This window comes from Bubalus kerabau, chromosome 1 (assembly GCF_029407905.1).
Source record: "Bubalus kerabau isolate K-KA32 ecotype Philippines breed swamp buffalo chromosome 1, PCC_UOA_SB_1v2, whole genome shotgun sequence".
In the NCBI taxonomy this organism is placed as follows: Eukaryota; Metazoa; Chordata; class Mammalia; order Artiodactyla; family Bovidae; genus Bubalus; species Bubalus kerabau.
Genome location: NC_073624.1, coordinates 47,252,996 through 47,266,723, shown reverse-complemented (window position 1 = coordinate 47,266,723; position 13,728 = coordinate 47,252,996). Strand labels below are relative to the sequence as shown.

Genomic DNA, 13,728 nt, shown 5'->3' with positions numbered 1-13,728 from the left:
TGAGGACCAAATATAATGTGTGTCTGTGGCCTGGGCCAGGGCCTGCCACATAGTAGGTCCTGCCTAGTGCCGTGCTGTCCCCTCTACCTGGAATGTGTTAGTTCCAAGTAGAAACCTCTCCCGTTCTCTAGAATCCCCTCTCTCCTGTGCTGTGCTAGGGCACCTGCCCACTGCTCCCATATATAAACACCTGATTACCAGGTGACTGCCTCAGGCAGGTACGAGTTCTATTCTTCTCAAACGCCCATGCAGACCTCCAGGTGCTCAGTTGTTTCCTCCACCCACAACACCCCGGTCAGACAATACACAGGTCTAGTGCTGTGGGTTCCCTCCATGTGAGCCCTGTTCATTTCTCCCTTAGTGACGCATGAGAAAAAGAAAACCTAAGGACACTTAATACTTCAGGGAAGAGAGAGAGGAAGAGATCTGACGTCTCTTCATTTAATATGGACACTGATATTACTGAATTAAGGCCCCACACTTAAGGCCTCATTTCACCTAATTACTGCCTAAAGCCCCCAATCTTCTAATGCAGTCATTGCAGAGTGGGTGTGTCTGGGCGTTAACTTATGAATTGGGGCTGGTGCATACAGTCCACCTGAGACCCCAGATAAATCCATCAACAGCATGCCAGATGAATGCTGCTCAGAAAGGTAAACTTTAACCACTTATACTCGATACCATTTACATCACACCATAGTTTATTCGAATCTTCAATTTTTATTTTCCTGTCTAGAGAGCCAAAGCTTTATAAGGATGTCTTTGAGTATGTCCAGAAGAGTGTGAGTTTGGAAGAACTGCAATTCCTGCTCACTGAAGACAAACCCTGGGAGAAATTTGTGATCGAGGCCGATTTGTCCAGGTAACCGTGCAGGTACATCAGGAATGTCACCAACATGCCCCTAGGAAGATTTTCCCAGGCTAGTTTCCTCCAGGCAGGATCCAAGGATGTTCCTCCTCAAGGTCCTATGTGGAATGTTTCCTCCGTGTTATTTGTTGGCATTGAATGACGTTGGGTTGAGAAGAGCGGAAACCTACAAGGAAGGGCAGGTTATATGACCTTGGACGAGTTACTGAACTACTCTCTGCTTCATCATCTGTTCAGTTTTACTGTGAGTATTCTGAGATCATGCATGCAAGCGCTTTTCATGATTGCTGACACAGAGTAGGTGCTCAATCAATCTTAATTTTAAAATAAGCTTGTTGGGAAGAATCAGGGACCTTCTTCCTAGAGACGAGAACCAAGAGGACTTCGTTTGGGTCAAGTCAGAAAATCCTGACCCAAACATCATTTTGTGTTTCTGGGGATTCCGACTAGAATTCTTTCATTCTCCATCTTAGGAATTATACCAACACTGTAGGTTCCTGCTGGCCAATAAGGCAGAGAGGCCAGAGGGGAACTGATTGGACCTGGTGGGATCCTGGATCTAGCCCTGTCTAACTCTGAGCCTATGGGTTTAAGACTCTGGGTCTCAGATTTGTTACGTGTTAAGTGTCCAGTGGAAATAGTAAATCAATCTGATGGATTGTAGTGATGGCCTCAGAGTGAACTGCAGAGTCAGTGGTGGGGAACCAAGTGTAGTCATCTTGTCCAAAGAACCAGGGAGGCCTAGACCAGGGTCAGACCTAGGGGTCAGGGTGGAGCAGAGGGTTTAGGTTGGAGGACTAGTAGGCAGGCTTGGGCAGCAGGCAAGGACTAGAGTGAGGAGAGTAGGCCCAAAGGACACAGAACTGAAGGGGCTGTGACCCTAGCAGAGGTCCTGGGAGTGGGAGAGAGAACATTTCTTCCCTTCCTGACAGGATCCCCTCAAGCCGGGCTAGAGGGCCCTCGGTGACCGTGTCCTTCATAACCTGCCTGGGACCTGGAATCTCCCTCCATCTGGGACCCTCTTCTAGTCTACATGGAGCCACCCTGACAGTGGGAAGGCCGTGTGGCTCAGTGAGCCCTCCAGGATCATAGTAAGTGGCTTGGATTGTGTGTCATTTGAGGGATTCTGAGAAGGCTCATGCATCCCCACCAAAGAGGAAAACACTTCCTCCACCAGCTGTGCAAGCACCGGTCTCTTCAGGCTCAGCCCTTCAGATGGGTGTTTCCTCAAGTCTCTTGACTCTTTAGAGGTTCCATAAAGTTGCACACAGCCTTGGGCTGCAGGCTCATGAAGCTGTCACAAATTAACATGTAACCCTTGAAATGTCAGGGGCCCTGGGTGCTGGGTAAGGAATCAGTGAGGTGGACTGGAAGGCCCACAAGGAACAGGGCTCACAGCACATCTCCTGCTTCCAAGGCAATATGGGCAGTGGACAGACCCAGTGTCCTTCTGCTGAGAAGGCCTAGGGTATCAAGCTTGGGTGAGAGCAGATGCCAGACAAAATGATCATTAAGGATCCTTTTAGCTGAGTTTTGATTTAAAAAAAATAAAATTCTAGGCGCACAGTTAGCCAATCTGAAAAGTATGAGGGCACAGTCCCAGGACTGTCCTTACATTTCCCTCAAGGGAAAATTTAGAGGATCCCACAACCACCCTCAGGTTCTAGAAGTCCATAGAAGGATACACAGACTCACTTAAAGCTTCAGGATCCCAGTTATGATTTATTACAGGGAAGGGGGCAGTTTCCCATCAGCCACAGGGCAGATCTGGGCAGGTTTCACACACGAAGCTTCCATTGTCCCCAGGATGCATTACTGTCCTAGATCTAGTGTGGCAGGACACATGGACCACTGTCCACCAGGGTGCTCACCCTATTTAACAACAAATTACCCTGACCTGTCATCTCCAGCCCCTCCCAGAGCTCAGACTATTGTCCTAGAGCCCAGCTCCTCCAGAGGTCAGAACTGATACCACGTGACCCAGAGGCCCATCACATGTCAACTCATCAGACTGTCCAGTGGCCAAAGTCCCAGGCAGACGAGGACATTCTTATCAGCCAGAATATTCTTGGGGCCTAGTGACCACATCCTAGCAGCCAAGAGCAAAGTACAAGAGGACTCCTCACTATACACTAAGGTCCTGGAATGAAGGGTTTTCTGCTCTAATCCCAATGAATTCTCTTTGTTTATCTGGGAAGTTCCCATTTTACACACATTCTGGAAGTGATGGTATTGGTCTGCCTTTGAGGTGTCTTTATCAAATATCTCTCTTAATTTAAAGGTCTCCTAAGATGATCTTTGCTTATTTATTACATGTCTGAATAAGTACATGGAGCACTAGCAATATCCAAATGAGGGTTTAAGTTTGGAAACATTTTTACATTAGTATAAGTCTTGTGATTTACAATAAAATCTCTGTGGTTTACGCAGGATAGAGTTTGTTGAGCCTGTTTCATAGACAAGCAAACTGTCTTTCTAAGGCTTTAATGTTCATTGTTACAGGGAAGAGGCAGATGTACTCCATGAATATCTGATCAAGCTGCAAACAGACTTGTCCAGGGACGACCAAGACAGGGTCCAAAAATACCAGCAGGAAAAGGAGAGGTTTTTGAAGGAGTTTCCTCAGGTAAAACAGGAGCTGAAGGAGAACATCAAAAAGCTCCGTGAGCTCGCCGACAATGTTGACAAGGTTCACAGGGACTACACCATCTCCAGGCATCTGGTGCCCTGGGCATCCTTGGCGTGGTTCTGGCACCCTTTACAGCAGGCCTCAGTCTGGGACTCTCAGCCACTGGAATAGGGCTGGGAGCAGCAGCTGCTGTAACAGGTAATTCCACCATGGTGGTAGAAGGTGTAAACCTGTACTCCCTGGTGAAAAATGCACAGGACGTGCAGGAGAGGGCAAAGACAGCATCGGCTGAGAACATGAGGCAGAAAGCCCGGGAGCTGGAGAAGGAGTTGGAGAAGCTCACCTGGATCTATGAGAGTCTGCAATAGGGCCCGACTGGGCCACCCCTAGAGCAGTGCAGGGACCAGGGACGCGTGCAGGGTCAAGGGGAGAAAGCACTTATTTTGGACTGAAGAAGACACTGAGGGCAGAATAAGGGAGAGACAGGGAGACTAGCAATGAGAGGCCAGGAATAGGGGAGCTTTGAAAATGGGAGAAAGCCAAAGAGTTAGGGTTGTAGAGATCCAGCACAAGTAGCAGGGGCTCCTCTATCACCCTCCCCAGGGTCTGATACTCCAGCAAGAAGGGTTTCCCCTGGTGATGGTCTCTAGCCCTACTTCTCCAGCATCAACTCACCTTTGAACTCAGCAGGGAATGACTTGTTTGTTTCCAAGTTTTATTAAAGTATAGTTGATTTACAATATTGTATTAGCTTCAGGTGTGTAGCAAAGTGTTTCAATTATATGTGTATCTGTGTTCATATTTCTCCCTTTTAAATTTTTTATAAGTTCTTCAGCGCAGTTCAGTTAATCGTTCAGTCATGTCCGACTCTTTGCGACCCCATGAACTGCAGCACGCCAGGCCTCCCTGTCCATCACCAACTCCCGGAGTTTACCCAAACTCATGTCCATTGAGCCAGTGATGCCATCCAACCAGTTCATCCTCTGTCGTCCCCTTCTCCTTCCATCTTCAATCTTTCCCAGCATCAGGGTCTTTTCAAATGAGTCAGCTCTTCACATCAGGTGGCCAAAATATTGGAGTTTCAGCTTCAGCATCAGTCCTTCCAATGAATATTCACGTCTGATTTCCTTTAGGATGGACTGGTTGGATCTCCTTGCTGTCCAAGGGACTCTCAAGATTCTTCTCAAATACCACAGTTCAAAAGCATCAATTCTTCAGTGCTCAGCTTTCTTCACAGTCCAACTCTCACATCCATACATGACTACTGGAAAAACCATAGCCTTAACTAGATGGATCTTTGTTGGCAAAGTAATATCTCCGCTTTTGAATATGATATCTAGGTTGGTGAATCTTTAGGATCTCCAAATGGGGTGGTCTCAGCTCACGTCCCTGGATTTAAGTCTTGCTGAATCCTCACCTTGATTTGAGTCTGCAGTTCCCATGGTGGCTTTCTCATGAGCTTGTGTTTATTGAGTCCATGATGGTCTGGCGTCAATTAGGTATTCTCAGCAGAGGACCTTCATGAGAACTGGACACAGTTCCTCTGGATTAGCTGAGTTCTGTATCTCACCGTGGTTTTGCTTTATGTCCAGATAAACTCATGATAGTGGAAAAGAGAAGAATCAGGAGGAGGTAGTTTACTGGGGAAAAAATGATTTAAAGGAAAAAAAAAAGGAACTTTAAACAAGGAGTAGCGTTTACAATAGGCAGTGACAACCTTGGTTTGAATCTTGGCTCCTCCCCTGAGTTGCTGGAAGAAAGCCCCCTCCTTGCCCCTGCCGTCAGCTACCTTACTGCAAAAATCAGGTCAGATTCCTGGTCTGCCTTCCAGGGTAATTGTCAGACCAAACTGTAGAGTGTGGTCCTCATGGAGTAACACCCATCACTCCTCTGTCCCTCCCTCTAAGAAGGGGAAGGTGACCATGATGACTGGGGCCATTTTCTGGGATGAGGCACCCCTGATGGAAGGGCAGGTGGGCCTCCATGGGGGGGTCCAGCCCCACTGCTGCCCCTTGTGGTGGGAGAAAAAAGAAAAGTCCACCAGGACTCTCAGGCTGTAGGACCTTTTCTTCTGTTTCTTCATCTGAAAAATGGAGCCGACACTTCCTAGAGCTGATGTGAGAGTACAACAGGAAAAGTATGGACAGAGCCTGCACAGAGGGTGGCTAACGCTCAGCCCTCCATACACTGTCCTCTCACCAACTCTCCCTGTCCATCACCAACTCCCGGAGTTTACCCAAACTCATGTCCATTGAGCCGGTGATGTCATCCAACCAGCTCATCCTCTGTTGTCCCTTCTCCTTCCACCTTCAATCTTTCCCACCATCAGGATCTTTTCAAATGAGTCAGCTCTTCGCATCAGGTGGCCAAAGTATTGGAGTTTCAGCTTCAGCATCAGTCCTTCCAATGAATATTCACGACTGATTTCCTTTAGGATGGACTGGTTGGATCTCCTTGCTGTCCAAGGGACTCTCAAGAGTCTTCTCTAATACCACAGTTCAGAAGCATCACTTCTTCAGTGCTCAGCCTTCTTTATGGTCCAACTCTCACATCCAAACTTGACTACTGGAAAAATCATAGCTTTGACTACAGGGAACTTTGTCGGCAAAGTGATGTCTCTGCTTTTTAATACGTTGTCTAGGTTGGTGATAACTTTTCTTCCAAGAAGCAAATGTCTTTTAATTTCATGCATGCAGTCACCATCTACAGTGATTTTGGAGCCCAAGAAAATGAAGTCTATCACTGCTTCCATTTTATCCCCATCAAGGAGGGTTGCATGATGCCAAATTCTCTCCCCATTCATGGAAGATGGAGAGATGTGGACAGCAGAGTGGGCCCCAGAGTCTCTGTGAAGGAAGAGTTCAGGAGGCTTTCCCCCTGAGGTGGGGCTCTTCCAGAAGGGAGTTGACACTTGATGCCAGTTGCAGAGAGACCCCATTGGCCCCGCCAGACTCAGCTCCCTGTGTCCCCTAGGGACTTGGGCCTTCAGCTCATTGCTTTGGACAAGCGGTAATTGATGTTTATGACTCATCTTGAGCTAACAGGGAGCATTTATGGAAGGAAAGTACATTTTTAGGCTACTGGAAGGTTGAAGGATTTCTCTTCCTCCAAGGAAATGGCATCGTCTAGAAAACAGACTGACCTGCCAGTTTCCCCACAGAGGGCAAGTCTGAACCTTAGTTTTCCCAGGTGCCATTAGGATAGTAAATGCTTCCATCGCAGGGCTGTGGTAGCTTGCACGATGTTGAGTGTGAAAGTGTTTTACAGACTGTAAAGCGTTCAGGTGCTGCTATGTTTTCCCACAAAGGTTCAGCTTTTTAACAATTTGTTTCACTTTTTGAAAATTGTCAAATTTACCATTTTACCCACTTCTAAGTGTACAGTTCAGTGGTATTAAGGACACTCACGTCATTGTACAACCAGCATCACCATCCATCCACAGAATGTTTTACATCAAAAATAAAACTCTGTTGCAATTATATACTAATACCTCATTCTCCCTCCTCTCCACCCCTGGCAAGCACCAGTGTACCCCTGATCTTTATGAATTTGCCTCCTCTCAGGACCTCATGTGAATGGAATCATACAATATTGATGTATGTATACAATATTGTAACGGGATTTTTTTCTTTCTTTTTTACTTCCTGTGGTAAAATATACACAGCATACAATTGACCACTTAACCGTTTTCAAGTGTACAGGTGAGTGGTATCGAATGCATTCATCTATTCTGCAGCCATCACCACCGTGCCTCTCCACATTCTTTCTTCCTGAAACCTGAGACTCCGCTGGACCGCAGCTCCCCTCCCCCACCACAGCCCCTGACGACCACCACCCTGCTTTCTGTCTTTATCAATTAGCCTACTCTGCAACCTAATAAAAACAGAAAATACAATAAGTTTTTGGTAACTGTTTTATTTCACTGAACACAATGTCGTCAAGGAGCATCTAGGCTGTAGCATGAGTCCGAATTTTCTTCCTTTTAAAATAATTTTTTTAAAAAGAACTTTCTTCCTCTTTTAAGTGAGTATTAGTCTGTGGTATGTATAGACAGGATTTTTCTATTATTTTCCTTTCTTCCACACTTTGGCCATTGTGATGAGAGCAGCCTGGCAGTGAGTGGCCGAGACCAGTTCCCCTGAGGTCACCTGTGCTGTCAGCCTGGAGGGGATCCCCTGTGCTCTGCCCCCTGGTGTCCACATCCAACAGCAACTCTGATGACTCTAAAGCCCTCGGGTCACATGCTCAGTCTGAAGCTCCCTACTCACTCCCACTGATCCTATACAAAGGGATGAGGACAGGCAGGTGAGTCCCCGTAGCCATCCTGGGGTACTTCTCTTGTGATATTGGGGTCAAGTGGAGCCCAATTTTATCGTCATTGAATCTTTAGGATCTCCAAATGGGGTGGTCTCAGCTCACGTCCCTGGATTTAAGTCTTGCTGAATCCTCACCTTGATTTGAGTCTGCAGCTCCCTTGCTTGCTCTCCCATGAGCTTGTGTTATTGAGTCCATGATGGTCTGGCATCTATTAGGCATTCTCAGCAGAGGACCTTCATGACAACTGGACACAGCTCTTCTGGATTAGCTGAGTTCTGCATCTCAGGGTGGTTTTGTTTAACTTCAAATAAACTCATGCCAGTGGAAGAGATAAGAATCAGTAAGAGGGAGTTTACTGGGGAAAAAATGATTTAAAGGAAAAAAAGGAACTTTAACAAGGAGTGGCGTTTACAATAGGCAGTGACAACCTTGGTTTGAATCTTGGCTCCTCCCCTGAGTTACTGAAAGAAAGACCCCTCCTCACCCCTGCCATCAGCTACCTTACTGCAAAAATCAGGTCAGATTCCTGGTCTGCGTTCCAGGGTAATTGTCAGACCAAACTGTAGAGTGTGGTCCTCATGGAGTAACACCCATCACTCCTCTGTCCTTCCCTCTAAGAAGGGGAAGGTGACCATGATGACTGGGGCCATTTTCTGGGATGAAGCACCCCTGATGGAAGGGCAGGTGGGCCTCCATGGGGGGGTCCAGCCCCACTGCTGCCCCTTGTGGTGGGGGCAAAAAAGAAAAGTCCACCAGGACTCTCAGGCTGTAGGACCTTTTCTTCTGTTTCTTCCTCTGAAAAATGGAGCCAACCCTTCCTAGAGCTGATGTGAGAGTACAACAGGAAAGATACGGACAGAGCCTGCACAGAGGGTGGCTAACGCTCAGCCCTCCATACACTGTGGCTCTTTGCTCAGGAACCAAACAGAAAAGAAGACTGGTTTTCTGTTGTTGACTTTTGAGTTGCCAGATCACCAGCCTTCCTGTAAAGGTCCTCCATTGTGACAAAAGAAACTGTGCAACTAGGAATAATCCAGGGTAGAAAATACCAGCATGCCCTCAGCCCTTCTCACAAACTTGGCATTCATCCAAATGACCTTGACCACCAAGGCTGGGCCTCCTCAGGTGAGTTGCTGGGACCTGAAGGCACTAGTTCTGTGCCTGTCAGCAGGGTCAAGTCTAGAAGGACTTGATCAAAAGGAGTTGGGTGGGGCGTGGACACAGAGGCTGAGGGGTGGCCCTAGGCCCCTCTCCCAGGTACCACGAGAGCAGAGCAGCGGACAGGGGACTCTGCCAGGGAGGTCCTGAAGGGCTTCTCAGAGGAGGTGATGCCAGATTTTGGCTTTACAGGGTGAGTAGGATTTCTCCAGGTTCGATGCAGCAGGTGTCCCTGGCAGAAGGACCTGCATGAACAAACCCTAGAAGCCACATGGATGTGACGCTAGGCAGCAGCAATATGACCAGTGTGGGGTGAGGAGCTGGTGTGTTCTGCAACTGTGCCACTTGCTGGTGGCATGAGGGTGAATAAAGCAGGCAGGCTGGTGAGTGGGTGGATGGAGAGGGCTGAGGGGTGGAAAGATGGCCATGGCGTTGGGGAGTGGTTGGCCAAGGGTCTCACGGTGTGTTGGTGGCAGGTCTCCTTCAAGGAACCGAGGCAGGGTAGGCTGTGTCAGAAGGATGTGGGATGTCAGGGCTGGGGTTGTTTCTCTAAGAGGGCAGCAGGGGGGGGAAATAGGTCTGGGCGGGGCCTGGTGGGCAGGGTGTTGGTAACTTGAGCCACTCAGAAGTGAGGGTTTCACTTCCCTTTTGGTTCTCTGAATATATCTGGGACCAGAAGGTGTGCATGGTTTATTGCAGAGACACACAGAAGGCGGCTGCATCTGCAGAGCTGAGAACAGCTGGATCTTGTTCACGCTCAGCCAGAGAAAGAGTCCTGGGTAAGCAGGGTGAGTAGGACCCCCGCCCATCTCCCCATCCTCATGATAACTGTCTGAGAAAACCTTGATTGTCACTAGTTGACAAAAGAAGGGAAATGGAAGCTCAGAGACGTGAGACCATGGACAGAGCCTGGATGTGGAAGCAGGTGTTTCTGACGGCTTCCGCCCACCCCCGGGACCCCTAAACAGTGCAGAGGGAGGTAGACGCCTGCTCAGGTGGTCTCAGCTTGGGATGTGGACCCCTGAGACATAAGCAGCGACCCCAGAAGGAAGGTGTATGTTGTGGGTGCTCAGTCCTTTGGGAAATTTCAAGAAAGCTGAGGGGATGGAGCAGGGCAGGGGGCTAGAGTCTTTCCTCCTTGTGGCCTGGCCACCTTGAGTCTGCCCCTGGGTGCTGTGCGGGGGCTGATAGGGGCAAAAGGTTTCTTCTGAGATACAAGGAATCAGCTTTCAAAACCCACACTGTCCTGAGTGCCTGCTCAGTGCCAGGTCCTGGGGAAAAACAAAGGCCTGAGAGGGAGTATAGGAGACCAAGTGGGGAGACGCAGGCCTTGCTGCACAATGCGCACATGATGATACAGGGTTTATGATCTTAAGACAAGAAGCCAAACTGTAGATACATCAGTATAACAAGAGGGGCATGAGATTAGACCTATGTGTTTATAAAGGTAGAGACAAACCTAGAAATTTCTGGGTTATTAAAATCACATTCCACTCCCCTCCCTTACATACGCATGTCAGAAGGTCTGGACTTGGCCCCACTCTGTCCACGGAGAGCTGTGTGACCCTGGGCAAGTTGCCTCCCCAGGAATTGTTCGTTCACATCTCTTACCCATTTGTGAAAAATGACATTCAGTCTTTTCATGTGGATTTTAGGCTCTCTCTGTGTTGGGAATGTTCATCTTTGTCTACTATAAATATTGCAAACAGTGTCTTCCAGTCTCTCATTCTTTTCTGACTTGGTTTGTGGCATCCTTTTGAAATATTTAGTTTTCAAGAGGTCAAATAAATCAGACCTTCCCTATGGCTCCGGCAATTGTGTCTTGATGAGAATGGTTTCCCCAACACAAAATTATTTTTAACACTTTTTCTAGTATGTTTCTAGTTCTTTTTCTTCTCCATTTTCATTTAGATCCTTTGGAATTGATTGACTGTTTGATTAGAATCTTTTTGTTTCTTCCTCTTTCTCTTCATCCCCCCTTCCTTTTTTTCCTTCTTGTACTTCTCCTCATTCAAGCAGGACATGTTTAAGTGGTACTTTTCTCAGTCAAAGAGTAGCACACCCATTTCTCGGCTTCCAAAAGTGCCTCCATTGCAGTCAGGAAATGACTCCACGCTTTTCCCCTCAAAGTCCCAGGCAGCAGTTTGGGAGCAGAAAGTGAGAGGCTAGAGGAATCTGGGCCCCACACACAGAGCAGAATTAGACTGGACATCCTGTGGGAGGGGAGGTTTAGGAATGTCCTGCTCAAGTCTTAAAGTCTCATGATAGTATATCAGGTTTTAGGTAAGCCTCATGTTTTTCCACAGTTCTTTCTTCCTCTTTCTCCTCTTATAAAAATATCAGGGTTGGAGTAAGGAGACATGAAGAAATAGGTGTTTCCTGCTACCTGAGAGTACAGTGTTCATACAAAAGCTTTCTTAAACCAAGATGGTGGAGAGCATAGACCATGTAGGTCTCACATCTTCTTTTACTGGCAGAGGGTGATCTTCTGGAAAAGCGTGGGATGCCCATAAATGGAAACGCTCAGAAATCTGATGGCACTATCAGAAAGAGCTTTTATGAAGACAGACAAGGAAAATAAATGGAATTACTAACTGTAGGTAAAAGAGGTGTAGTGCTATGTCTTTGAGAATATGGTTGATTCATGCCCCAGTAACAGGTCCCACACCTCATGTTTTAGCCAGGCTGTGCCCAGGAGGGTGGAGGGAGCCCCAGAAGCCCTGGAGCAGGAGGAGCAGCAGCAAAGAGACAGAGCCCCCGCCTGGTGCTGGGAGCTGCAGAAACTCCACACAAACAGACCCACGGGCAGGAAAGTGCAAGATTCCAAGGGAGACTGGAAGGGAATTAGAGGAAAACAGCAGGCGGAGGAAGCTTTTGAGATGGGCCTCCAGGGACAAGTAACATTTCACCTGGTGAGGCAGGTGGGGAAAGGCCTTGGAGGGGTAGCCTGAGCGAAGGCCTGGAGGCTGGTGGGAATCAGAGTCCAGGCAGCTGGGAGTCCTCCAAGCCCCTGGTCCAGGCGCTGTGGAGTCAGGAGGGTGTGGAAGACAGGAGTAGGAGCACCAGGAGGGCCTGGCGATGGGCTAAGGACTTTGAATATGACACTGCCTTTACCCCTGCTGTCCCTGCCCATAGAGTATGAGCTGTACCATGTGGAGGGAGAGGTTTGGTAGAATCTCTGTCTGCCCACGTGGAGGGAAGGTCTCTGTGTCTGGCCATGCAGTTGGGCAGGGACAGCTTCTCTAGGGTCCTCCCCTCTCCCACTGGCAGCCTTTCCAGGAAGTGACCCATCAGAGGCTAACAGAGGAGGACATCCAGATAGTAATCCAGCAGAAGGGAGAACCATCCAGCATCCACACCCAGCTAAGGCCCCAGACAAGGGTCAGGACCAGGACAAGAATGGCAGGGAAGGACGGAAGAATAAGTCAAGGGTCATGATGCATTTAGAAGTGTTTGGCATCATCCAGGATGCAGCCCTTTGTGCCCGAGCCGACCTCTTCTCTCTGACTTGACTCTTCATCTTCATGTTTCATGATTGCAATTGGCTGCCCTGGCTCCTGGGCTCCTTCAGCTTCTAGGCAGAGAAGGAGGTAGGAGACCAGTAAGCTCTCCTCACTCACCTGCTTGGAGGTGGGTCTGCCTGTGTGAATTCTCTCCCACCCACACAGTCAGTGCCTCCAGCCTCTGCCACTGGGCACACTCCCTAGTGAGCGACCTGATTGTCACTCTTCCTGAGGGACAACCCTGGGGACCGGAGAGAGAAGCTGTTAGGAAGAAAGATGCTAGGATGGGGCTTAGATGAGGGGATTTGAGGGAGACTCTAAGGAAATGGGGCTACTCTAGATTGGGTGCTGCAGAGAATTGGGGTCAGTTCTACCAGTGTGAGTCTCAGTAACTCCCTGTATGGAGACCAGAGCGAAGATGAAGGTATGATTGGTAAGAAGGAGCAGTCCTGCTTTTCAGCCAGGGCAGGGGGTGTGGTGTTGGTGGGGGCGCAGTGACAGGTGTTTGCTGTCTCCTTCGCTCCTGCTCTCAGGGTGACCCTGTGTGAGGCTGGAGTTCTGTGAGAGCCTTTACATCCAACACGAGAAGAGCAGCACCCTGTTGTGATACCAGGCCAGCCTCAGGATGTCAGGGTTTGTTCTTTCTTTCTCAATCCTTTATAAACATGTATGTAAATAAACAGAAAGGAATATACCTATGGACTTCAAGACTCCTCTTCTTTTTAAACTTAGTTAACAGTGAAATATTTCCCATTATACTTACTCTTCTTGGCAACATAGAAAGAAAAGAAAGATACCGACTCAGTCGTGTCCAACTCTTTGTGACCCCATCGACTGTAGCCCACCGGGCTGCTCTGTACATTGGATTTCCCAGGCAAGAATACTGGAGTGGGTTTCCATTTCCTTCTCCAGGGGATCTTCCCAACCCCAGGACTGAACCCCTGTCTCTTGAGTCTTGCGTCACCTGCATTTCCACTAGCACACTTTTTAACCCTTATGTCTCCCTTTTTGACCACACTTTATTTAAAGTCCTCTCAATGTAATATTGTTTTGAACTCATGGCCTTTCACAGACTTAGCTTGGCCCAATGAAACACCTTTATAGTAATCATTATCTTTTATTATTGTTATTTATGTAAGTGTCCCTTCTGACCTCTTCTCTGATCATCTTCAAGAGCATCCTTGCCTTTGCGGGAGCAGAGATGCCAGCCTGTGGGATTCACCTCCCCTGCAAGGGGTCTTCCTTCCTGTGAG

At 48.2% G+C, this 13,728-nt stretch overlaps 1 pseudogene; it reads left to right on the top strand.

Moving 5' to 3' along the window:
* The first annotated feature begins 638 nt into the window (after nucleotides 1–638).
* LOC129642979 (apolipoprotein L4-like) lies at nucleotides 639–3,887 on the top strand (annotated as a pseudogene).
* The last annotated feature ends 9,841 nt before the right edge of the window (nucleotides 3,888–13,728 follow it).